Source organism: Mustela putorius, unplaced genomic scaffold (assembly GCF_011764305.1).
Source record: "Mustela putorius furo isolate JIRA1106 unplaced genomic scaffold, ASM1176430v1.1 tig00003836_pilon_pilon_pilon, whole genome shotgun sequence".
Classification (NCBI taxonomy): domain Eukaryota; kingdom Metazoa; phylum Chordata; class Mammalia; order Carnivora; family Mustelidae; genus Mustela; species Mustela putorius.
Genome location: NW_025421989.1, coordinates 34880411 through 34905725, shown reverse-complemented (window position 1 = coordinate 34905725; position 25315 = coordinate 34880411). Strand labels below are relative to the sequence as shown.

At 50.9% G+C, this 25315-nt stretch overlaps 1 long non-coding RNA gene across 3 annotated transcripts in view; it reads left to right on the top strand.

Moving 5' to 3' along the window:
• LOC106006055 overlaps window positions 1–24879 on the top strand; it is a 45214-nt gene extending 20335 nt beyond the window's left edge. For 2 of the 3 annotated variants that reach the window (XR_001179903.2, XR_006609493.1), the window contains 2 exons: window positions 22520–22635; window positions 24672–24879. This is a non-coding gene — a long non-coding RNA (uncharacterized LOC106006055). Of the gene's footprint in view, window positions 1–6483; window positions 6748–22519; window positions 22636–24671 lie in introns of those variants that run through there. The other variant, XR_001179902.2, reaches the window with a different exon arrangement.
• Window positions 24880–25315: the final 436 nt, after the last annotated feature.

The window sequence follows — 25315 nt, the reverse complement described above, 5'->3', positions numbered from 1 at the left end:
GGCTACCGACTCACCCTTCCCCTCAGGGGAGTCTCTTGCCTTTTTGTATTTTGTCTTTTTCCTTGAAGTATGCGATGGATAGAAGGAAGAGCATCCAACCAGATAAGCCGGCACCTTGATGGAGTTTTACGTTATGTCCACATGCCTCTATCATTCCAGGTCAAGATACAGAACTTCCCCATCGCTCCAGAAGGTCCTGTAATGCCCCTCCCAGTTAGAACCTCCCCATCCCCACCCCCCAACTCCTTCAGAGACGACCACTAGCCTGACCTCTCTCACCGGAGATGGATTGCCTGCTTTTTAACCGCAAGATGGAATGCGTTGTCCCCCTTTTCTTCTTCTTCTTCTTTTTTTTAATTTTAAAGGATTTTATTTTACTTGAACTTGCAACCCCAAGATCAGCAGTCGCACGCTCCACCGACAGAGCCGGTCACACGCAAGCATTGTGCCCCCTTCTGTGTCTGGCTTCTTTTGACCCACATTATGTCTGTGAGCTGGCGTGGGAATGGTCCCCTCCTCTTTTTGTTGTTGGTTTGTTTTATTCGATTCCTCACCATTGAGCGTACTGAATGTTCAGGCCCGGGGGGGGGGGGGTGTTGGGGGGGTGGCGGTTTGTAAAGCCAGGAGCTCCAGATCTTTTGGGCCCCGTCCACAGTCCCGGTGGTGGCATTTTCTGGGGGCACACCTTCTCTCCCAACTGTGGTAGGCTGATGTGCGGATTCTGCCAGAACTCTGCTTGAGAGGCCAAAGCAGCCTCGGGCATCAGGTTCCCTGGTGATTTCAGGCCCCTGGGCCAGTAACCTCAGAATGGAAACCTCACTGGCTCTTTGGGATACTGGAGGAAACTGGAGCAGTCCTAGGTATGGGGTGGGGCTCAGAAATACTAAGTTGCCAAAAAAAAAAAAAAAAAAGAAAAGAAAGAAAAGAAAAGAAATAGTAAGTTGTGATTTGCACACATGCAGACAGCAGCGTCACTTAGGTCTGGTGACTTTCAGTCCAGCACAGCCCTCTCCTCTCTTTTCTGGATTCCTTTGGTGGCCCTGATCAGCAGCCCTGTGCATGGTCTTCCCTCTTCTGATTCACCAGCTCGCTGAGCGTGGCCCGGCTCCCAGGGCCTGTGCTTATCTTGCTGCTCCTCTGTTCACCAAGCCTTCCGTGGCTCCCCACTGCCTGCTGAAGTCAGTATTCTTCTTAGGCAGACACTGCCTCCTTTTTTGAGCAGCTGGGGTCCTGCTAGCTCTGTTCCTCCTGGCCTATGGACCTTAGGAGACACTCTTTTCTCTTCCGTCTCCCCGAGGAGGTTTCCAGCTAGCCCAGTCCACCAGGGATGGCCTTGGTTCCCAGGGTCACTTCATGGACCACAATCCCTGCTTCAGCTCCAGCCATCATGACTGCATTCCAGCCAGTAAGAAGGAGGAAAGGCAAGGAAAAGGGCATGCCATCTTCTTTTAAGGTTTGTAATAATAATAATCATAGTGGACGCTTACACATCATTTTCCATGTGGCAACCCCTGTTCCAAGTACCATATCACCCTATGAAGTAAGTGCTGTTATTTGCCTCATTTTACAAATAAGGACATGGAGACACAGAGAGGTTAAGTAACTTGCACAAGGTCACACAGCTAAGAAGTGACTGAATCAAAATTTGAACTCAGTCTCATTTCAGAATCTGGGCTCATAAGCCCTCTGTTTTTGTGCTTTTCCCTTCCCAGGTCCTTGTAGGCCCTCCCTGCTCTTACAACCCATTGGCCAGAACTTAGGCACATGGCCATACCTACCTGCAAGGGAGGCTGGAAAATGTAGTCTTTGTTCTAGATGGTCGTGTGTAGGAAAAATCTGAGAGTTTGATTGCTGGGGAAGAGGGGAAGACAGATCTAGGAGGGTTAGGAGGGTGGCAAGAAGTCCCTGCTCGAGGTGGTAATTGCCATTTTAACTGTATGGCTCTATTATGTGACTTGTTCTTTCATGTACCCCACAAGCTTCTAGAAGGTGGGCATTCGGTTTCCAAGAAAGGCTCTTGCCGCCGGGACCCTGATATAAAACGGCATTCTTTGTGTTGCTGTTGACTTTAAATCTAGAGCAGCTCCATTTAGGACCCAGAAGAGCCCTTTGCAAAGAGTAGTCCCTAATAAGTCAACTCATACTGTGCATTTGGAGGGAAAGGTCCTGGGTACAGGATGTCAGGAAGATGCGTGTGGCCTAGTTGACCATCCTCACCATTTTGAAATTGTGTTTTGGTTTGGCTTCCAGGACATCACGGCGTCTGGAATTTCCAGGGCTCCCTCTCAGTCTATTTTCTGGGGCCTCCTCCTCGGCCTGCCCTCTAAGTGCTGGCTGTCTCTGGCCCTCTGCTTTTCCCTTGGCCTCTCTCCCTGGAAGATCTCGTTTTCTCCCATGGCTTTGTAAATGCCATCGTGTGCTGGTCACTTGAGACAAGACCTCTTCTCAGAGGTCCAGATGTCCACAGCCCCCCTGCCCACTGGCATCCCTTTTGTCAGGGTCACTGGTATCTTGAACCTAATTGTGTCCAAAGCGGAACACCTGATTCCTTTCCCCACCAGCCCCGGCTCAAACCCGCTGCTCCTTCAGGATTTCCCACCTTAGTCAACGGCCCCTCCAGCCCTCCAGGGGCTCCTTCCAGAAACCCAGGAGCCATCCTTGGTACTTCATGCCTCGAGTCCAACTTGGCTCCTGGCCCTGACATCTTCCTCCAGCATGAGCCCTGAGTCCATTTATTTGTACCCATGGCCATGGCCCCCTCATCTACCCCCCCCCTCTCCTGGACCACTGAGACGCATTCTACCTGCTCTGCCACATCTGTCCTTCCAGACCCTTCTCTACTCCGCAAACCGAGAAACTCGATCATCCATTCTCCTGCCCAGGGCGCTTTAATGGCTCCCGAGTGCATGTGCACAGCTCCCAAGCCTTGATCTGGCCCATAACCCAGCTGCTCTAGTTCTTTCTGCCTCTTCAACCTCCTCTCCAGCCTTGTTGCGCTTACTATGACTGCATAGCCAACCATCCCACACTCAGAGGCATGAAACAACCACCATTTATTATGCTCACAGAGTCTACGGGTTAGGAATTTGAAGAAGGCACAGTAGGGAGGTTTTACCGCTGCTCCACAGTGTCTGGGGACTCAGCAGGAAGCCTGGAGGGCTGCCGGGTGGGACTGGCTGCAGGTTCATGCTCGCACCTGTCGCCATCCTACCCCGTGGCGGGATGTGATGGCTGATGGGGCACCTGCCCTGGCCCCTCCCTGTGGCTCAGGCTTTGTCACAGCATGGCGACTTCAGGGTGGTCCCATCTCCCACATGGCCGCCTAGGGATCCACTGGTCCAGTCCCCAAGGTGCTAGCTGATTCCCCTTCTCTGACCCAGCTTCCAAAGTCACGTGCTGTCACTTCTGCCATATTCCCTTGGTTGCAGACCTGACAGAAGTCCATCCAGATCCAAGGCAAAGGGACATAGACCCCCATCTCTCCATGCTTCGGAAAATGCTCTCTGCTGCGTGGCCCTCTCTTCGTTCCCTGGGCCTCTGGCACGCTGTGTGTGTGTTTTTTTTTTTTTTTTTTTTTTTTTAAAGTTCCTTAAAAGCTCCAAACTCTTTCCCTCCTCAGCTCCCTTGCACACGCTGCTCTCTCTTTGCTTCCTCTGGCTCACTCCAGCTCGAGGCTTACTTATGTGTCACTGCCGCCCCCAATTTGAAACAGGTCCCTATTATATTCTTTCCTGGTTTCCGCTGCTGGGCCTGCATCATCCTTCCTGCAGCTTTTAATTATAGGCACTTCGGTTTGTCGAGATGTTTAGTTTGCGTCTCTGCCACTGGAAGCGAAGCTCCACGGAGCGGGGTGGGGGGGGCACCAAGGAGACCACTTGGCTTGTGGTTGTCTCTCCAGAGAGATCTGGGATGAGGCCCACCAAGGAGTTTTAGACTTCTCATGCCAGTTTCAAAGAAGAGCTGTCTCCAGGCTAGCAACGGCTATGAGGATGGGTCAATAGTGGTCTATCTCAGTGGTGGGGGAGGGTTTTTGAGAGGCATTGGTGGTCAAGGTGGACCGAGAAGGGGATGGCTATGAAAGAGGCAGTTTCTGTGCTGCTTCTGGCCCCTCTCTTAGGGGTGGGCATGCCAACACCAGCTGCCTGCCTTGCCCCCCACTCCTTGTCCCAGCCTCATTGTGCCCTCTGTCAGACTCACACTTGGCATTTATCAGATCTCCTGCTAGGCACACCCTCCTCACTCCCCCGACTAGCAAACTCCACACTACCTCCTCCAGAACTTTCCTTGACCTCTGAGGCTGCGTGAGGCTGCCCTGCTCCTTCCTTCCCTAACCCTTCCTGCACACCCTTATTACAGAGCATACGCCCCTCTTACCATCTGAGTCCTTGTCACAACACCCCTTTCCTCCCCCTCTGCCCCAGGGAGACTGAGGGCTTCTGGGCCTGTGGGGGCCACACTGCCTGCTGGCTTAGGCTGTCCCAAGCCTTTCTCTTTGGGCTGGGCCGGACCTTTGTTTTGGAAATTGGCCCGGAGCCAGGCTCTGGGTGGGCTAGGTGGGGACGGAAGGCAAGTTGTTCCTCCACAAAACTCTGCCTCCCCTGCCTTCGCGGGCCCAGCCTTCTCAGAACGCCTTCTTCAGCCTGCCTCTGACCGGAAGTTCCTCATTCCTGCGTAATTACATTAAACTTTTATGATGGGGATCTGGGCGGCCAGCAGTGTTATTTTGCAGGGGCCGACTGCATTCCTGGTGTCTGGGTTTACCTTCCTTCTCAGTCTGTGCTCTGGAATGCTGCTCTGTGGACAGGTCCTCCTGCCAAGCCTGGGTCTAGTTGTGGGGTCCGCGGTCAGTGTGCTGGGGGCAGGGCGAAGAGAACCGTGTCCTCGAGTTCCCAAATCCAGCAGGACGGCAGGAGGGAGTCTAGGCTGGAAAGATGGTCAGAGCCCTCTTTTCTAGCTGACGCCTGCTTGCTGGGGCTTCAGGGGGTCTCGTGGGTTTCTCCTTCCCGCATAGTAGCAGGTGTGTTGCGTGCGTGCGTGGGTGTCCGTGTGCAGGGACTTTCCTCTTCTTCCTCCTTTTTTCTTTTTAAAGATTTATTTATTTATTTGTTTATTTAGAATGAGAGAGAGAGCCCCAGCAGGCAGAGGGGCAGAGGCAGAGGAAGAGAGAATCTTCAGCAGGCTCCCTGCTGAGAGCAGAGCCCCCAACTGGGGCCTCGATCTCATGACCCTGAGATCACAACCTGAGCCAAAATCAAGAGTCGGGCATTCAAGCGACAGCCACTCAGGCGCCCCAGGGCGTTTCTTCTCAAATGGCTCCTTCTTTAAAAAAGTATTTGTAAGCAACTCTAGCCTAAAGGTCGGACCCTTCTACAAAGATAAATACCAGGGAGATTAAAAATCCCAACGTTCCCAAAAGCATCAAAACTCGGGATGAAATCTCACGGTGGGTTACTTAATGATTGCGGGGTAGGGAGAGTTCACTGCACAAATGACCCACAACATAGGTGAAGACACTTATATGCGGTCTGATGGAGAAGGAAAGTAGAGAAGGTGGAAAGGAACAGGTGCTGTCCTATGCTGTTGGTGGGGTTTAAACCGGGATAGCATTTTCTGGAGAACAGTTTGGCTTTTATCTATGCGCATTCGTCCAAGCCGACGCCAGCGGTTGGACACATATCCAGGGATGTTCACGGCATCATTGTTTTTGGGCACAAACTAGAGAACAAGCTAAATGCCCAGCAGAAGGGGACGGGTAAGTAAATGAGGAGCATCGGTGCCAGCAAATACTACGCATCAGTTCGAAAGAGTAACAAGTCCCGACATGGAATGTTCTTCAAGAAACATGAAGCAAGGAAAGGAAACCGCAAATCCGTGCGCCTAGCCCAAGTTCCCTTATATCCAACAACCTGTGTGTCTCTGTATAAATGCAGAGAGAACGGCTTAGAGCTGCATGGCCGGGCTGACCTTTGTGGAAGGGTCCTACAGAGCTGGGCCATGTCACAAAGGATGCTAAGAGGAGAGTTTCACCTTTTCCCCGGGAATTGTTTGAAGTTTTAAAAATTGCGTATTACTTTCATGGATTGGAATAAAACTTTTTTTTTTACAAATCTCAAAAGCATATACTTTGTAAAAGGCTAAGGAAATCAAGAAAAAAATTACAATGGTTATATATTTTTTAAAGATTTATTTATTTTAGAGAGAGAATGGACAGAGGCGCAGATAGAGAGAGAATCTCCAGCAGACTCCCCACCGAGCACAGAGCCCGACTTGAGACTCGAACCCACGACCCTGAGGTCATGACCTGAACCGAAATCAAGAGTCGGATGCTTCACTGACTGCGCTATCTGGGCTCCCCTATGATTGTTGTATTTATTGATTCTGTGACCACATATGCCTGACACCTCTCCAAGATGTTGATATATATAAACTCACCGAGTCTTTGCAACATGCTGTGACACGTATTGTTGTGCCCGCATTTTACAGACGAGGCAACCAAACATGGAGAGAATAGAGAACGTCCCCTAAATCATAAGAGCTAGCCACGGGGAGCTGAGATATAGAGGCAAACCAAAGTCACCCAGAGCCTTCTTCCACCTGGAGATGACCACTGTTGAGGTTTTGGAGAACTCCTTAACTGGGTAACGTGTGCGCACGCATCACGCCGGATGGCCTTCGACGGCAGGTCTGTGACGAACCTTGTGCCCTGACAATCTCCTCATTCATCCTTTCTCTCTTCCTTGCTTTGGCTCTGATTTGGGGCTTTTTCTCTGCCTTTGGAGGGTTTCCTTCCAGGACACAACCAGTCTCCGCTGCCCAGGTCACAAAAAGACTCTTGAGCAAAAGAGGTCTCTTGGTGCCTGGTCTTTCCTGCGGAAGCAGAGGAAATCAGGAAGACCACCTGGTGGCAGTGCCCTTGGAAGGAAGGCACCCTCAGAGGTGACACTTGTTCTGTACATGGCCAGCCGGCAGGTCGGCAGGCTTTGGGATTCAGAAGGTGATGCGGCCAAAGACCCCACCCTGACTTCCCAAAGGAAGGAATGGGGCCTGTATTGGGTTAGGAGTCGAACTCCGTAACCAGTTTTTTAAAAGGGCGGTGAACAGTGTAGGAGACAATGTACTTGCTAAGGAAAGCAGCTTTGAGGGGGGTCTGGTTGGGAGTCAGCCTTCAGCTGAGCGCTGGTCCTTAGCACACACCCTTGCCCTCCCCTACTGCGCCCCCCCCCCCGCTACCCTCCCTCTGCATCTCCCCCACCCTTGGTCCCTTCCACCTTCTGCTACTGCACACTGCTCATTGTCCAGGAACAAAGGCTGTTGAGATCTGTGAAAAAGAAGGAGAAAAAATAAACTTAGCCGAACTCATCTTGCTTGCAAGTGAGCAGTTGGCTCTGGCCCCTGTGCGGGAAGTCACGTAGGGCGGGTGGTGGCAGGGGGGCCCTGGGGACCGTTTGGCTGGAAGGGAGCGGGGGCACGGAGGTGCAGCGGAACTTGAATGGCTGGTGATTGATGGCACCAATAAGCGCAACGCTTGTCTCACAGTTTTCCCTCCGGATATGTCGGAATGCAGCCCCTTTGGAACATCACCTGTGTGGGTTGTGGCCGCGGCCACGGTTCTTCTGGGCACAGAAGCCCAGCTCCTCTGAGACCTGCTGATGGGTGCCCCCTCCGCTGGAGGCCCAGGGAGAGCCCCCCCCCCAAACTGAAAGGCACTGGGCAGATGTGTCAGCAAGACCTAAAATGTGCTCTGATATTGAGGAAGGTGCAGGGTGATGAGGTGGTGATCGGGGAGGGTGGGGGGTCTGGCTCCTCTTCAGGACAGAGTGTAGGATGCATAGATTCAGAGAGCCTTCTGGAAAAATCAGCCGGTGAATAACATTCACCTTGGCAGTTGTGTCCCTGCTTTGAGCTTTAAGCAAGGAGGCCCCCGAGCTATCCCTGGCTAGGATCCCCGGGTGCTGGAGGTACTGTTTCTTGAGGGCCTAGTCTGTGCCAGGCACTGGGCTAAATTCTGAATATTTTCTTAATGCTCTTTAAACTTCATGATGCCACCTTGATGTCGGTATAGTTATTAGCTTCATTTTCCAGAAGAGGAAAGTCATGCTCGGAGAGCGAATAACTTACCAAAAGACCGCAGCTAGTAGGTGGAAGATCTGGGGTTCAGACCTATCTTCAGGACCAAGGAACCTTAGCATACTTCAGTGCTTAAGGGTTGAGTTTGCTGAGGGGCAGGCCCAATGGTACCCCACATAGGACAGGACAACCAGGCCCAGAAAAGCCCTCCAGAATGAACCTAGACAACTGTCCAACAGCAGAGTGCTTCTAAAATCTGTAAAGTCGGGGATCCACTATGGCCTCTAGATCTTTTGCTGTTAAGCACTCTGCATGTGTACCTTGAGGACTGAGTTTTTCTTTCTGTAAGTTTGACTTCCAGACTGGCTGCATCTGGCTTGTTGGCTTCCAGTGCTCTTGCTGACTGTAGACACACAGAGAGAGAGAGAGAGCATAATGTTGACCTGTAAGCTACTGGGTGTCCGAGTTTTGTCTTCCCACCATGGACTTTGGCCTTGGCTGCTCTCAGCTGTTGGGGTCACTCAGAAGCTCATCTTTGTTTGGCCATTTGTTGGGCTGAGTGAACAGGCAGATGGTTCTTCTGCTTATGGATGGCTGTCCTGCCCCTGTCCCTACCACTTGACTCCTGTGTGTCCCATCTCTCCCTCCAAAGGCAGGCACCAAGCAGAGACATCTTTCTTTCCTTGTAGGAGCTCAGGTATCAGAAACTGCACATTTTGAGTTTGAGGGAAACACAAAACCAGCCCAATTCAAGATATTGTCCAAAATTCTGATGCCCTTTACTTTCCTTCTGCTGGTGTCATATTAGCAGCCTGAGCCTTCTCCCATGGGGAGGAGTATCCGACCGGTGCTGGGTCACCGGCTCCTGGATGCGTGGGCCCCTTAATAGAGCACCTGAAAATTCCTGTGGGCCCAGCGAGGTCCACTGTGAGCGCGCGCGTGTGTGTGTGCATGTGCGTGCATGTGTGTGTGTGTGTGTGTGTGGTGTATGCTGACCGGGCATCTTCTTCCCCCTCATCCTGCTGCTCTCTGCACCCCAAGTCTACATGAAGGGAAACCGAGGCAAGGTGATACAGGAGTGGGGGACAGAGGGTTGCCTGGCTATGGGTCCTTTTTGGGAGGGCCTGGCTGAGGACAAGTTGCCAAATACCCGGCAGTTTAGTTCATCCAACCTCGGGGAGTTAGGAGTTTTCTTCCAGGACTTCTGGAATGTTCTCAAGCCAGGCTAGAGGGGGAAAGGAAACACAGCCTGGATTCTCTTCCTCCACCTCCCACCCCACACTCCTCATGCTCCAGCATTGATTTCCGATCAGAGCTCAGTGATTTCTAAATGGTCAGCAGCCTCCCAGTAGCCAAGGGGGAGAGGGAGAGGGAGCGGAGATGCCAAAAAGGCTGCTGGCCTTCCAGGTGACGGCTCCGAGGAGGCGCGCTCCCCAGGGCAACCGCACGGGCCCACAACAGAGATTTGTTTTGGCCTGAAGATGGCCCTGGTGTTTGGTGGACTGGTGCTCTGGGGTGTGACAGGCAGGCAGTTAGGTGATGTGTCTGGGAATCAGATGGGTTCAAATCCCGGCTCCGGGATGGCAATTCAAGTGAGTTATTTTCCTTCCCTGATCCCTAGCTTCCTGGTGTGTAAACCAGGGCCAATAACAGAGTCCTTCCGATGTGAGCATGGCATACCATGCCTGCCACACAGCAGGTGCTCGGTGCCGTAGCCGCTCTCATTCATTGGTGTGTTTTCTCTTCTGTCCTCGGTGGCCAGCATACCCCGTCCTCGCGCACCCGCCCTCAGTCTTTGGGTACTTGGTGTTCTCAGGAAGCCGAAGGGGTCTCAACTGGTAAGAAGTTATCAGTGCGCGAGGGGTTGAATCACCTGCTCAAGGTCCCAGAGGTGGGCCCCCAGCTTGACTGGCTCTAACACCTACCTCGAAGGTGCCAGGCCCCGTGCTAGGCCCTGGGGCCGCAGAGAGGAATGCATTTTGTCCTCAGCTGCAAGAAGCACTCTTTCCTGCGGCGGGGACAGGCAAAGAGGCCGGTCACCAGCATTTAGGAGTGGCAGAAGGCACAGGGTAGGGCGGGCCCAGAGTAGGGGCACGTGGGACATTTGGGAGCATAACCTCCTGTGAATGCTTCCCTGTGTGGACCCGAAGCTACACGGAGCGGCATGAAGTGCATTCTCCCACCTTCTGAGGCCACGGTGTACCTGCCTGGGATCGGAACCAGCCCTACCACAGCCCCCCGACCTCCCCAGCCTGGGAGACTAGCCTCTTTACAATGTGAAATGACTTCAAGGTCGTTCTTTGGAATCAAGAGATGTTCCCCTGTGCCACCCTCACCCCAAGTTCTGGATCCTTCCAGGGGTATAGGAGGATATGCGTATGCGATTGTATATAAATGTAGCCTTTGCAAAAACTGCAAAGGAGAGCACACCTTAAGCCAGCAGCACAATAGGACACATCTATATCATGTATATTGATATACAAAAGTAAGTCAGCCTCTAACTCTCTTCCCCTTCCTGAAGGCCACCCCTGCTGCCAACATCTAATACAAGGGGATACATATATATATCCTTTTAAAAAAGACAAATGATGGGATACTATAAACATATGATAAAGTTCTATACATCCTGTTTTCTCACTTATCACTCATCTCACAGAATGTTCTACAGCAATACCTAGAGCTCTAGTGCCCTTCTTTTTAATGGCAGCATAACATTCTATTATGAGGCTGTGCAGGCTTTATTTAACCAGTCTCCTATTAATGGATATTCATTCAGGTTGTTTCTCGTCCTTTAGGGCTCCAAATAACCCAGCTATGAATATTCCTTTACATAGGCTTTTACTCACATGTGGTATACCTGTATACTTTTGCTGGATAAAAAGGTGTGCAGTTGAAAATGAAAAACCATTAAGCATACCTAACTATGGAAGATCCATGCCTAAAAATCATATCCAAAGAAATGAATCACTAAGCGTGGAATTGTGACCATCAACAAGTGACACCATTTGCCTGAGTAGAGGCTGCCAGCTCACCCTGGGAATGGCCCTCCCCTCTCTCCAGCTCTCAAGCCTGAGTACCAGCTGAGCAGAGATGGCTGGGGTACACTGGCTCTTGAACCCTTGGTGGGGGGATGGGTAGTGGCCTGGTGGTGTTCTCCGTGGACAGAAGTTCCCTCTCTAATCAGTTTTCCCACTGCATTTCATTGGCGGCCAAGAGAGACTTTCCTAACTCTTGCTATCTTTACAATATGTCGTTCAAATTTAAAACATGCTAAAAGGGAGAAAATATTTATAGAATTTTTCTCTGGAAGTAAAAAAAAAAAAAAAAAAACCCTACTTTTAAGCCTAGCCAATGACATTTCTGGAAACCACGGAGAGAAAACAGCAACAACTCGCAGAAGATAAAATGGGCTAATTACACAACAGATCTCTAATTTAAGAAACTAGCTGCATTCTTCTGTTTTTTTTTTTTTCTCTTAAAGATGACAGAGAATAAAAATAGTGGCTTACCAGCTTATTAAAAAAAAATAATCCGATGACTCCTAACCTCTTCCTCTGCAAGACGACGTGTCTTTGTGCACGCGTACACATGGCATGGCTGCTGGCCTTGGTGAAGTCCTTAGAGAGGGGTCCTGTTGGTGGGGTTTCTTGGCCTGTGCGCTAGTTTCCCATGGGAAGGAACAGGGATTCTGCTGCCTGAGTTATTTAAATCTTGCCGTCTTCCTCCCTCTTTCCAAAGCTCTGGGAGTGTCTCCACGGCCCCAGCTGTTGTGGACACTCAGCCCAGTGGCCTGGCTTGGGGGTGGCCGAGGTCGGTCCGTGGTAACCCTGTGGTGGCACCATCATTCACCCAGCCCCCAGAACTGCCACCAGAACCCCAGCTGGCCGCCTTGAACAAGTACCCCAGGTGTCTAGAACAATTCCTCAGCTGCAGGGTGGTCAGCAAAGACACAGGGAGCCCCTCTCCCCTCTGTTGTTTCTGCGAATCTGAGTCAGAGCCCTTCCAAATGGGCCACCAAGGGAATCTTTCCCTGGCTAGAATTTCCAGAAGCCAAAAAGCAACTGCAGCCAAAACCTCCCCGTGAACTTCATTTCTGTTTGGGATTTTTATGGAAACTGTTTCTCCCAGACACACATCCTGTGGGACTGCGCTCCTTCCCTTTCCCTTATTTTTATGTATGAATGGATTAGGTTGGCTGTTTAATGGGTTTGCAGCAAACCCAGGCCACCGAGCGGTTTTAATGAAGTCTCGGGCTGGCCGGCCCGTGGCTTTCTGAGGCCTTTCGAGGCCCGAGAGAGGGTTCCCTGGTGCCCGGATGGGATTTGCTCTGTGCTCCCTGCCTGGGAGTCGTGGCTACCCTCGCACTACTCTGATTTGCTGGGGGATTTGGGGAAAGGTCTTTAATCTCCCAAGCCTGCAGTGTAGACCAGAGCTAACACCGGCAAGCACTACAGCCTTCCCTGAACCAGGATGAGGGATCCTGGTGGGGAACAAAGAGTAATTGTGAGAAAGGACTTGGGGGCGTGGAGGGGGCGCTCTGAGGAGGGGGTGTGCCTGGTGGGAGGGAGTGGTTGGGGGAGCAGGGTCTAGATGGAAATTCTCAGCATTGACTTTAGTTGGGGTGGCTAGTCCTCCTCTGTTGACCTGGTTTGCCTTCTATTACCCAGTAGGCCCCACTGTGTTGATTTGGGAATGTAGTACCCACCTTCAAAGCACGCAGAACCAGGAGTCTAAGTGGGGTGAGGGGGTGCTCTCCTGGGGACTGCTCTGGATCCCCTTTCTCCCCTTCGGGAGACCAAGGAGTCTGCGGAATCAAGGTGCGCTCTCTCCTGGGGGTGCTCTCCAGCGGCTCACTAACCCCTCTTGCCCACAACCGCCATGAATGTTTCCTGTGCTGCCCAGAGGCCGACTTGAGAAGCAGGGCACCTTCCCGCCTCGCCTTTCAGCCTCCTGCTCAGCCTGGGGACCCCTTGTCACCAGCGTTCCCAAGGGGCCTGCTGTCAGCAGCTGCTGGGAGGGCTGATGGATGAGGGCGACCCCACAGAAGGTTCCCGCCCCTTCTCCCCCCAGAGCTCCTTTTATGATATCTCTCCCGGGCTCCCAGGTTGACAGTGGCTCTGTGGGGAAGGCGAGAGATTCCTGACCCACTGGATTCCGCGGGGAGGGGCGGGGAGAAGCCCCTGATTGGGTCAGAGGAACCCACCTCCACCCCACCCCCTCCCGCAGGCTTCTGGGCTGCCTGGCCCAGGCTTTTCAAATCTGTTCTCTGCAGAACTGCCTGAATGATCTCTTTAAAATGCACATTGGACTCTGTTATTCCCTCCTGAAAACCCTTTGTGCGGTTTCCAGTGCCTGGAGACGGAGGCCAAGTTCCTTTTGGTGGGTTATCGCTCCTCTTTGGCTCTACCTCTCCAGCTTCAAGCCTCCCTGTCCTCAGCCTGCACGGCTAAATCCGCAGCTCCGGGTGGCCCCAAGCTACAGTCCTCCAGGCCTGCTCTGTGAGTGCTGCCCACAGGACTTCGCTCTCCCTCTTTCTAGAAGAATTCTCTCCAGCCCCTTCTGGATCACCCCTATTCTATTGTCAGGAGGCAGCTTGGATGTTGCCTTCCGAGTCTGTCTGTAAATCGTTAAGCCAGGAATTCATTCATTTTATTGCTTTCCAGTCGATCGAGACATATGTAACCGGCCATTACCACCCTGGGTCGGCCTCAAACAGCCTGTCCTAGAGCTCGTGCCTTGCCTGAAGCTGGCAAGTCATGAAACCAGAAAGGGGTCCTTTCCACCCCATGCCCTCTTCCCTCACCCCCTGCTGTGTGCACACCAATGGATTCCTCACCCCTCTGCCCCTTAGGCCTGAGGTGTCCCGTTTGCCTTGCTACCCCAAAGTGCTGATGGAGGAAACTCCCAGAGGCTGTTCTCTGACCTGCTGTCTCTTCCTTGGGACCCGGTCTCCTAGACTTTTAGGTCCATCCACTTCTGGGGCCCGTGGCTCCTTGAGTGAGGCCGAGAGGTCTCAGACTGCCACTTTCTCAAAGCCTGCGGTCACCGGCTACAGTGCGGCCCACAGTGGGCCTCTCTCAGGGTCCTCCCCTCCCCGTACAACCTCTAATCTCCCTCACCTGGATGACGGCAGCACCCCCACCCCACTGGTCTCCCTGCTTCTCCTTTTGGTGCCTCTTGATCCTTCTCTCCACACAACAGCCAGGCCATCTTGTTAAACAGAAGTCAGATCATGGCAATCCTTGCTCAGAACCCTCTGGTGGCTTTGCATTATGCTCCAGGAGGCCTCAAGACCTCCCCATGGCCTGTGACCATCTACAGAATGGTCCCTGTTACCTCTCTGACCTCATCACCTCTCAATCCCCCCTCACTTACTCCACTTCTGTTAAGCAACCTCCTTGCTATCCCTCCCGCTCCCTGGACACATCTGGCCCCAGGCCCTTTGCACTTGCAAATGCTCCTCCCTGAGTCCTCTCCCTTCCTTCCCATTTCCTGATCAGTGACACTTCTCCCACAGCTCTTTGGAGAACTGAATTCCTCTCCCCAGCACTCCTTACCCCTCTCCTCACTTTTCTTCCTCCCTAGCACTTATCACTTAAGGGATTATGCATCTTTTTTTAAAAAAAGATTTTATTTATTTATTTGAGTGAGAGAGCAAGACAGAGCCAGCGAGTCTGAGCAGAGGGAAGGAGCAGAAGGAGAGGGAGAGGCAGACTTCCCATGGAGCAGGGAACCCGACATGGGGCTCGATCCCAGGACCCCGAGATCATGACCTGAGCTGAAGGCAGACACCTAACCTACTGAGCCACCCAGGCACCCCACATCTTTCTTGATTATTGCCTATCCATCCCCATGGGACTGTAAGCCTCTGTGAGAGCAGAAAGTTTGTTTGGTATCCTAGAGCTATGCCAGGCACCAAGTTGGCACCGATCAAATATCTGTTGGATGAAAGAAGAATGGAGGAACGGACTGATGGAGTGACCATTAGGTCTGGGAGTAAAGAGACTCCAAAAACCCCATGGTCATCAGTCCTGGAATTCAACTTCTTCCTCCTCAGCTGACTTTAGATTTTCCTGATGTGGACAGTACAGTGATCACCGACCATTTTCCTTCTCTTGAGATGCAAGTGACTGTTCATGGCTTTCAGCTTGCTCTGCTGTGGCTGGTCACGGGCAGCGGTTCTGCATGACTTCCTGCTGGGCTGTTGCTCTTGGAGCATTTGAGAAACTGCCTGGGCCCCAGCAAGAGATGCACGAGTTTTAACTTCACTGCTGGTGCCAGCAGCCCTGGGTGCACCTTACAGATGGAAATGAGAGAGCCTCACTTTCCCATCAACTCTTGCCAGCTGCCTTAGAGGAAGAAACTTGCCTCACAACGGGAGCCTTCCAGTTTCAATGTGAAGGGCTTAATTCACCTGAAGGCATGGTCTTGGATGACGTTCACTGGGACAGGGTGTTCAGTTCGTGCATCCATAAAATGGGGCCAGCAATACTGACCTGGCCCAGTTGTTGTGTGAGGGGTAAATGGGTGACATAAATTAGGAAACCTAGAAAAGTGTCTGGTTTTGCTGTCACTGATGGAGCAGACTCCCTGGGGCAAGCCTGTTGCTCTGCAGGATGGGGGACCTTTGCGGAGCCCTAGAAGAACCTGGTGCCTTTGGGCAAGGTCCTGTAGCTCTCAAAGCCTCTGCTGCTCACAGATGGGGCTTGGATATGACTCTGTGTGCAGTTTTCTGTGATGGGAGGGTAGCTTGGCTTCTCTGCATGCCTCCCAGTCTGCTGGCTGCATGGAAACGGTTTGAGTCGGGAAGGGAATGACCGCTGACCTTTCCTCGATGTCCTGTGTGGCGCATTTGCATTTTCCAGTGAGCTGAGAGTTTATTAGCTAGCAAAGGGACTCTTAGCTCTGGGTGTGCTCTTAGCGTGCAAGAGATTAACACAAGGAAGCAGCCTGTTGGCTTGGTGTGGGGTGGGTGGCGCAGGCCCGGGGAGTCTGGGGATTACGGTCTCTTCCTCATTTCGTTCTTGTTGGTCAACTTTGGGCCCGTCAGGTCACCCTGCTGGGCTGCAGCTGCCTGTCTGTATCCCAAGGGGCTTAAAGTAGACAGGTCCGGTTCTGAGCTGGGGTCATTTTATTCTTGTGACTTTTTGATGACAAGCACTTCAAACCTGGGAATAAAATCTTGTGGATGGTCTCTCTTCTCTTCTGGCTGGCCTCCCGTTCTGAATTTCTGCCGTCTCCTCTGCAGACCACTCTGGGTATGGTGGCTCTCCCTGAGGGGAGTCTCCACTCAAGGGGGAGCGAGCAGCCTGGGGGATGCCTGGGAGGAAACGCCTCCAGGAGTGAACTCCTAACTGACACCATTGGGAATCCATGGGTCCCTCAGGTGGCCCGGCTCCCTCATGCTTTGGTGGGACAATTCTGTGATGCTCTACACATTCTCTCAAGGACCCTGTGAAGTGGAGGCAAGAGTTCTGCAAGCTCAGGAGAGAAGCCTCAGAGGAATCCCACCCTGCTGGCACCTTGATCTTGAACTTCCAGCCTCCGTGACCATGACCGAGAGAGAAATCTCCATTCTGGAAGTTCCCTCACTTCTGGGCTATTGTTACGGCGGCCCCAGCAGACAAAATCACCTACCTGCACCCACATCTGCTTTTTTGGAGGCGGGGGAGGTTTAGGCCATCGTTTTCCGGGGAACAGAAGGTCAGTGCCACATTCAAGCTGCCAGGGTCTTATTTTGGCTGTTACAGACCTGGTCTCTGCGGGGGTGTGGGGGTGGGGAAGGGTCTGTAATAATGCGGCTCTTCTGCTCCTGGGCAGAGATGGAGACAAAGATCTAGAGACCTGGGAAAAGTAAAAAACATCTTCCTAGACACCTTCTCCTATTCAGGTTCGGGGCTGGTTCACGGCAAAGAGCCGGAGTCATGCGGAGAAGTCTACGCTGGCAGTCGGGCCCGGGATAATGGTCCTGACGCAGTGCATGAATACAAATGCTTTTATTCACGTGAAATTGCTTCAGAATGAAGGGCTGCTTGAAAACTGACCGCCAAATGGAGCGTTTTGTGTTACAAAATAAAATTGCATCCCTTCGGCTCTGAGAAAAATGCATATTGCCCTCATCTGAAATGTGGTGATAATTATATGCCACGTTATTCATCCCGTGTCATTTCTGGTCACATTCAGCGTTTGGCACAGTGGCAATTTAGGGTGTGCTGGAAACAAAGGCAGTCACGCAAAAGGCGCCGGGGACCGAGCACAGGCAGCCAGGGTAATGGGGATGGCGTGTGGTACCTTAAGACCCCAGGGATGACACACCTGCGAGTTCAGACGTTCTCTATGGAGGACCAACTTTGATGTGCTTTTCAGGGAAGAGGGAAGAGGGAAGAACGGGAAAAGGAAACCAAGTCAAATAATGCAAAGGTATCCAAGGAGGGGTGTGTGTGTGTGTGTGTGTGTGTGTGTGTGTGTGTATGTGTTTAGCAGGCCAGGGAAGTCAGAGCCATGTGCTCTGGCCCCATCAGTCTTGGGGCGGAGGAATAATTAGTTATTAGCATGTAGTATGAGGCTTTTCGTTAGAGCTGAGTTTTTTATCGGTTGCTGAAAAACTCATTACCCCCCAACTGAACAGCTTACAAACAAGACACAGTTTCTTCAGGTCTGGACACCAGAGTGGCTTAGTGGGGCGGTTCGGGCTCAGGGTTTGCCATGGGGCTGCAGTGAGCTCAAGGGTTGACCCGGCTTGGAGGACCCGCTTCCCAAAACGGCTCAGACATGTGGCCGTTGACAGGACGCATCAGAAGGTCCGTTTCCAAGCTCACTCATGTGGTTGCTGTCAGGCCTTTGTTCCTCCCCATGTGGGTCTTCTAGAGGCTGCCAGAGTGTCCTCATGACATGTCAGCTGGCGACCTGAGGGACAGAGAGTGAGTGTGCTGGAGAGAGCCTGAGACTGAAGTCATCGTCTTTTTGCAACCTAATCTCCCAAGTGACAGCCTCTTACTTCTGTCCCTCAGGCCAGCCCAGCCACAACGGGGTGTGAGTACCAGGAGGTGGGGATCACTGGAGGCCATCTTAGAGGCCGCCTGCCACAGCGGTCAGGCCCTTCCCCACCCCCAGCATTCTAGAAGGTTCTTGGGCCTGAGAAAGTTGCCGTCATCATTACAAACAAGTGTTGGAGAGAAGAGTTTCAAACTTGAGACTTGCAAGAGCTTAGTACTTGCCCTGACTGTCTTTCTCGTTTTTTTCTGTTAGAGAAAAGAAAAAAGTCTCTCAGAGTTGCTTTCTGCATCTATCTTATACGGAACAGCAATGCCGAGCTCAGTAAAGTGGGGCTAGTGGGGTGACATGAGCTGTAAGTTGCTCTAAGATGGAAGGAATTACGGTGGCGGTCTTGAGAACATTCCCTGGTGTGCTGCTACCCAGCCAGGATTGGGGGGCTTGGGGCTTATGTGGATGACCGTTTCTACTGTGGCAGGCTATCCTGGCCACTCCGGCCTCTCAAGGCTCAATAGCCAGAGTGACAAAAGCCTGAATGGTCATTCAGTAAGAGACCACTGCCAGGTGCTACTGTGAGGATCTCAGTCCAGGAGATGGCAGGTAATGACCGGCAGACCACACCCCCTGGAGCCAATGCCTGGTCCTTTCCATTCTTCCTAGTGTCCTTGGCTCTCCCCATCTCTGATTTAGACCTTTCTCCACCCAGTTTCTTCAGGTCTGGACACCAGAGTGGCTTAGTGGGGTGGTTCAGAATGGCCAGAATGGATGAGAAAAGTCCTTTAACAGTCTGGTACTTTCCAAGTGACATTCTTGATTCTGGTCCTGAGTGTTTTATGTTTCCTCCAGTCAAAAATAAAAGATTGAAGTTTTCCCGGGATGCCTGGGTGGCTCAGTTGGTTAAGTGCCTGCCTTTGGCTCAGGTCATGATCTCCAGGTCCTGGGATCGAGCCCCACATTAGTCTCTCTGCTCAGCAGGGGAGTTTGCGTCTCCAGCTCCCTCTGCCCCTGCTCTTGTGCTCTCTCTCTCTCTCACTCACCTTCTTTCTCAAACAAACAAATAAAATCTTCAAAAAAAAATTTGAAGTTTCCCTTTTGTGGGAGGTCCTGGGGGAAGGAATTCTTCAGGAGAGGAGAGGAAAGAGAGAGAGAGAGACAGAGAGAGGGGCCTGGTAACCCCATGCGGGGTAGGAATGGGCTCTGAGCCTGGGGGTTGGAGGGCACTGGGCAGCCTGGCACCCTTTGTGGGAGCAGCCTCTGGCCTCTGGGGCAGCCGCCCGCCACCTCCTGGGAGCTCCCATCATGCTCTGGGGCTTGCTGTCCCAGGCAACTCCAAGGCAGGCTGCTAGTGACTTGGGGGCCAGGAGGATGTCAGGTCGCCTCCAGCTCTGTCACTTATTAGCTCTGGGGCCAGACAGAAGCTCCCTCTGGACAGGACTCTGTCTGCCCTGTTCACTATCATATCTCCTGCTCCTGGCACAAGTTCTGTTTGGGCTTCCTTTTAATTTAATTTTTTAATTAAAGCCTCATTTGCATGCATTGAAATGCACAAGAGGTGTACACCGTGATGCATTCGGGCGAATATATGCATCTGTGGAACTACCAGCACCAGACACAGAACATTTGACCAGCCTCCAAAGTTCCCCGTCCCCTTCCCAGGCAATGGTGTCGGTCACCGGAGGCAGCGCCTGTTCTGATTTCTGTCACCCTGGGTTCGTTTTTGTCTCTTCTTGGTTTTGATATAAATGGATCATCCAGCATGTGTTCTCTTGTGTTTGGCTTCTTTTGCTCAGCATAACATCTGCGAGACTCATTCACATTGTTGGGAGCCCCACGAGCACATCCCCTTATATCGCGAGTACTATTCTGTGACCCAGTTACACCACAGCTCGTTCATCCATTCACCAGTTATGGATATTGGAATCGACCCCAATTTGGAGCTATTACGAATAACGTGTCTACGAGCATTCTCATGCAACTTTTTTTTTTTTTTTCCTGAACATACGCTCTTATTTCTCTTGGGTAAATACCTCAGAGTGGAATGGCTGAATTCTAGGGCGGTTGTAGGTTTAACCTTGTGAGAAGATGCCAGGCAATTGTGTGGAGGGCCCTGCGGTTGTATACTCCTGGCTGCCATTTGAATCTTCGAGCAGAAGAGTAAAGAGGTTGTCTGTCTCTGGGTCTGCCTTGGTCCCCGACAATGCCAAACGTTCTTATCCAGACTTCCAATTTACAATGCCAATTTCCGATCATCTTCCAGTAAATTCCTTTTTTTAAAAAAAGATTTTATTTATGTATTTGAGAGAGAGAAAGAGAGAGCGCGCGAGAGTGTATGAGCAGGGGTGAAGGGCAGAGGGAGAAACAGACTCACCGCTGAGCCAGGACCTCTATGCAGGGCTCAATCCCAGGACCCTGAGATCATGACCTCAGCCAAAGGCAGATGCTTAACTGACTGAGACACCCAGGCACCCCCCGTAGATTCCCTTTTGCCCAAGTTAGCCAGACTCTGTTTCTGTTGTTTGGAGAAGCTCTAGCTAACAGATGCAGTGCCTTGAACACAGTAGGCGCTCAACGAACAGCAGCTGCTCTGGCATTGGTCATATTAAATCCAGAGAGTCATAGAGAGAGGGAGAGGGAACAGGGCGAGGCTTCTAGATTGCGTGTGTGTAGGAGGCAGCTGACAGGGAGGTCCTCGGGGAGCCAACATTGGCAGTGTCCACACTGGCTCCATCCTGGTCGTGCTGGTGGTCTTTTTGAGGCTGAAGGGGATGAAAAGGACACATTAAGGCAGTGGTCCCAGCTTGAGCTCCTCATGCATTTTGGGGAGCCACTTGCTCCGGGAAGAGGGACCACAGGCAGCAGAAGTCAGACAGGTGGGATCTCAGGCTGCTCTGTTACTATCATTACTACTCACGTGTGGACTGGCTGGGGCTGTCTCGGGGAAGGCCAGGGTGTAACCGTCTTCCCTGGAGGACCTCGATAGCTTCCAGTGTGCACTGCCACGGCTGACCCAGCGCCGAGCCTGGTGCTGCTCAGAGGGCAGGCAGCTGGCTACAGTTGGGTCCGTGGGGTGCCACCTCCTGCAGTTTCAGCCCACCATTTTTTTCCCTTGTTTAAGTTCAGGTGTAACTAACATATAGGGAAACGCACCCACCTTCAGTGCTAGGGTTCGAGGAGTTTTGGCAAAAGTCTACTCTGGCGTAGCGGATCCTATCAAGACATAGCTCATTTCCATCATCCCCAGCGCATTCTCTCCCTCTCCTTCCTTTTTCCGACTTTCATTACCATAGTTTAATTTTGCTTGTTCTTGAATTTCACAGAAGCGGGATGATACAGTGTCTCCGTTTTCACGCTTGGCTCTTTTCAGGGAGCAGAATGCATTTGAGATCACCCAAGTTGTATTTAGCAAGACTTTGCTCCTTTTGATGGCTGAGTACTTTCCTCTGTACAGATGTACCATAGTTGGTGTATTGACTAACCTGTTGGTTGAACTTTAGGGTCGTTTCCAGTCTGCACTGCGATGAGTGATGTCACTATGAACCCTCACATTTAAGTCTTTTTGTGGACCAATGCCCTCATCTCTCTCGCCTGGGTGCTCAGAAGCGAGAAAGCTGGGTCTTACGGCAACTGCGTGCATCATTTTAGAGGAAATTGCCAAACTGCTTTCCAAAGCGGCCTGACCATTTTACACACCCGTCTGTGGTGTCTGACAGCTCTAGCTGCTTCTCGCCCCGCCAGCACTTGGTGTTGTCAGTCGTGTTTAGTTTAGCCATCCCAGCAGATGTGAAGCCTTTTCACATTGTGGTTTTAACCTTGGACCGTTTTTCAGTTCCAGGAAGAGAATGATTAATTCGAGCTATGTTGAGAATGGCTCCATGCCTGTGTGATTGTTATTTGAAATATCAACAGAGAAAAGCCGAGTCGGAATTCCAATGAACACTATTTGCTGATCTCTGTAAACACCAATAGGGTGTCTCTCGATGTAATACATGACACCAATCCATTTCCGTCTCCTCCTATCACACTTGTTTTGCACTGAGGGTGAGTGAGGTCTGCACTCTGCCAGAAGCTGGCACAGCACCCCCACTGACGCCCCCACCCCCCAGGCTCGAACACCTGCTGGGGAGGATGGGGCTGCTCACACACCTTTGAGGAAATGTGTTGGAACTGTCTTGGGGTGTTCCTTGCTCTCTTAGGGGATCCTGACCAGAAAGACTGAGTCGATACTGTCCACACACGGGAATAGGGGGAGGTCCTGGCCAGAGCTGCAGAGGTTTTGCACACGACGTCCATGAACTGATGTCACGGGCGTCTGCAAGCCCTCTGACGTTGTATGCACAATTTTGGGTGTACGTGATTTCTTTTTTATCTGTGAAAGGGTTCATAGCCTTCACTGGGTTATCAAAGACAAAGATTGCTAGTTGACCTCCAACATTTATTTATGTATTTTCTTTTCTTCAAGTGATGGAGCCCCTGAATTCTTTCTGGGCACATAAGCCATGTTTGGCATTGGACTACATTTTTCAGACTCCTTTGCAAGCTAGAGGTGACCTGTGACTGATTGCTGGCCAAGAGAATGTAAGTAGACATTTGTAAGTTTTGGGAGGTGGTGTTCCTAAAGGGAAAGGGGCCTTTTTTCCCCCCTCTTAAATTATTTATTTAAATTGAATTAGGCAACATATAGTACATTGTTATGTTTCCGATGTAGTGTTTGATAATTTGTCATTTGCATTTAATGCCCAGCGCTCATCACATCACATGCTCTCCTTCAGGCCCATCATCCAGTTACCCCATCCCCCCACCCCAACTCCCCTCCAGCAACCCTCACTTTGTTTCCTAGAGTTAAGAGTCTCTCATGGTTTGTCTCCCTCTCTGAGGACTTCCCATTCGGTTTTCTTTCCCTTTCCCTATGATCCTCTGTGCTGTTTCTTATATTCTACATATGAGTAAAACCACATGATAATTGTCTTCCTCTGATTGACTTATTTTGATCAGCATAATACCCTCCAATTCCATCCACGTTGATGTAAATGGTAAGATTTTATCCTTTCTGATGGCTGAATAAAATTCGTGTGTGTGTGTGTGTGTGTATGTGTGTGTGTGTATGCTTTCTTTATCCATTCATTGGTCAGTGGACATCTGGGCTCTTTCCATAGTTTTGCTATTGTGGACATTGCTGCTATAAACTTTGGGGTACAGGTGCCCTTTGGATCACTACATTTTACCTTTGGGGTAAATACCCAGTAGTGCAATTGCTGGGTCGTAGGGTAGCTCTATTTTCAACTTCTTGAGGAACCTCCCTGCTGTTTTCCAGAGTGACTGCACCAGCTTGCATTCCCACCAACAGTGTAGGAGGCTTCCCCTTTCTCCGCATCCTCGCCAATACCTGTTGTTTCCTGACTTGTTCATTTTAGCCATTCTCACAGGTGTGAGGTGGTATCTCACTGTGGTTTTGATCTGTATTTCCCTGATACTGAGTGATGCCGAGCATTTTTTCCTGTGTCTATTGGCCATCTGGATGTCTTCTTTGCAGAAATGCTTGTTCATGTCCTCTGCCCATTTCTTGACTGGATTCTTTGTCTTTTGGGTATTGGGTTTCAGAAATTCCTTATAGATCTTGGATACTAGCGCTTTATCTGTTATGTTATTTGCAAATATCTTCTCCTATTCCATAGGTTGTGTTTTAGTTTTTGCTGTGCAGAAACTTTTTATCTTGATGAAGTCCCAACAGTTCATTTTCACTTTTGTTTCCTTTGCCTTTGGAGACGTGTCTTGAAAAAAGTTGCTGTAGCTGAGGTCGAAGAGGTTGCTGCCTGTGTTCTCCTCAAGGATTTGGATAGATTCCTTTCTCACATTGAGGTCTTTCACCCATTTTGAGTCTATTTTTGTTTGTGGTGTAAGGAAATGGTCCAGTTTCATTCTTCTGCATGTGGCTGTCCAATTTTCCCGGCACCATTTGTTGAAGAGACTGTGTTTTTTCCATTGGACATTCTTTTCTGCTTTGTCGAAGATTAGTTGACCTTTGGGTTGAGGGTCCATTTCTGAGCTCTCTATTCTGTTCCACTGATCTATGCATCTGTTTTTGTGCCAGAACCATACTGTCTTCATGATCACAGCTTTGTAATAGAGCTTGAAGTCTGGCGTTGTGATGCCCCCAGTTTTGGTTTTCTTTTTCAACATTTCTCTGGCTATTCAGGGTCTTTCCTGGTTCCATACAAATTTTAGGGTTATTTGTTCCAGCTCTGTGAAAAAATTCTGATAGGGATCACACTGAATGTGTAGATGCTCTAGGTAGCATAGACATTTTAACAATATTCATTTTTCCAATCCATGAACATGGAATGTTTTTCCATTTCTTAGTGTGTTCCTCAATTTCTTTCATAAGTGTTTTATAGTTTTTAGAGTACAGATCCTTTATCTCTTTAGTTAGGTTTATTCCTAGGTATCTTATGGTTTGGGATCAACTCTTTAAATTCAGTCGGTTTCTATGACCAATAGCATATGGCAGAAGTGATGGCATGTCCCTTCTGAGATTTGGTTATAAAAAGACTGCTGCTTCTGACTTGGGTTGTCTCTCTCTCTCATGGGTCACTGGCTCTGACACCCCCATGAAGAGACCCATGTAGCAAGAAACAGAGGCCTCTGCCAACAGCCACATGAGTGTGCTTGGATGCCGATCGTCCTATCCCAGAGAAGACCTGAGAGACGGCTGCTGCAGACACCAGCTTGACGGAAGCTTGAGGCAGAACCCCCCAGACAGGCTGGTCCTGGATTCCTGACCCCCAGAAGCCGTGTGAGATAATAAATGTCTGCTGTTCTAAGCTTCTACGTTTGGAGCAATTTGTTACCAAGCAATAAGTAATGAATACAGGCTTCCTGTCGCTGGAGCAAACAAAGACAATCCTGCAGATACGACCCATAGGATATTAAGAATTAGTTGGTAACACCTAAGCATCTCCGTCCCTGGGTTCTGGCCCCAAATTTCCAGAAACATCCTCCTTGGCATCAGGCAAACCATGTCGCCAATCTGGGCCTCAGTGTCTCCTCATATGGAAAGTGAGACCGTTGCTCTAGCTGATGCTGGCCTTTCTCCAGCTGAAGGGTTTCAAATTGCAGAGAGTAAGGAAGGCCACCGAGGTTTGCGATGGGCAGAGGCCAGAGGATTCTCTCGGACCAGCATAAAATCAACGCAACACTTTGGTGAGGCTTCTTGGGCATTTCCCCAGTCTGGGCGTGGGTGGGTGAGGCAGAGGGAGGA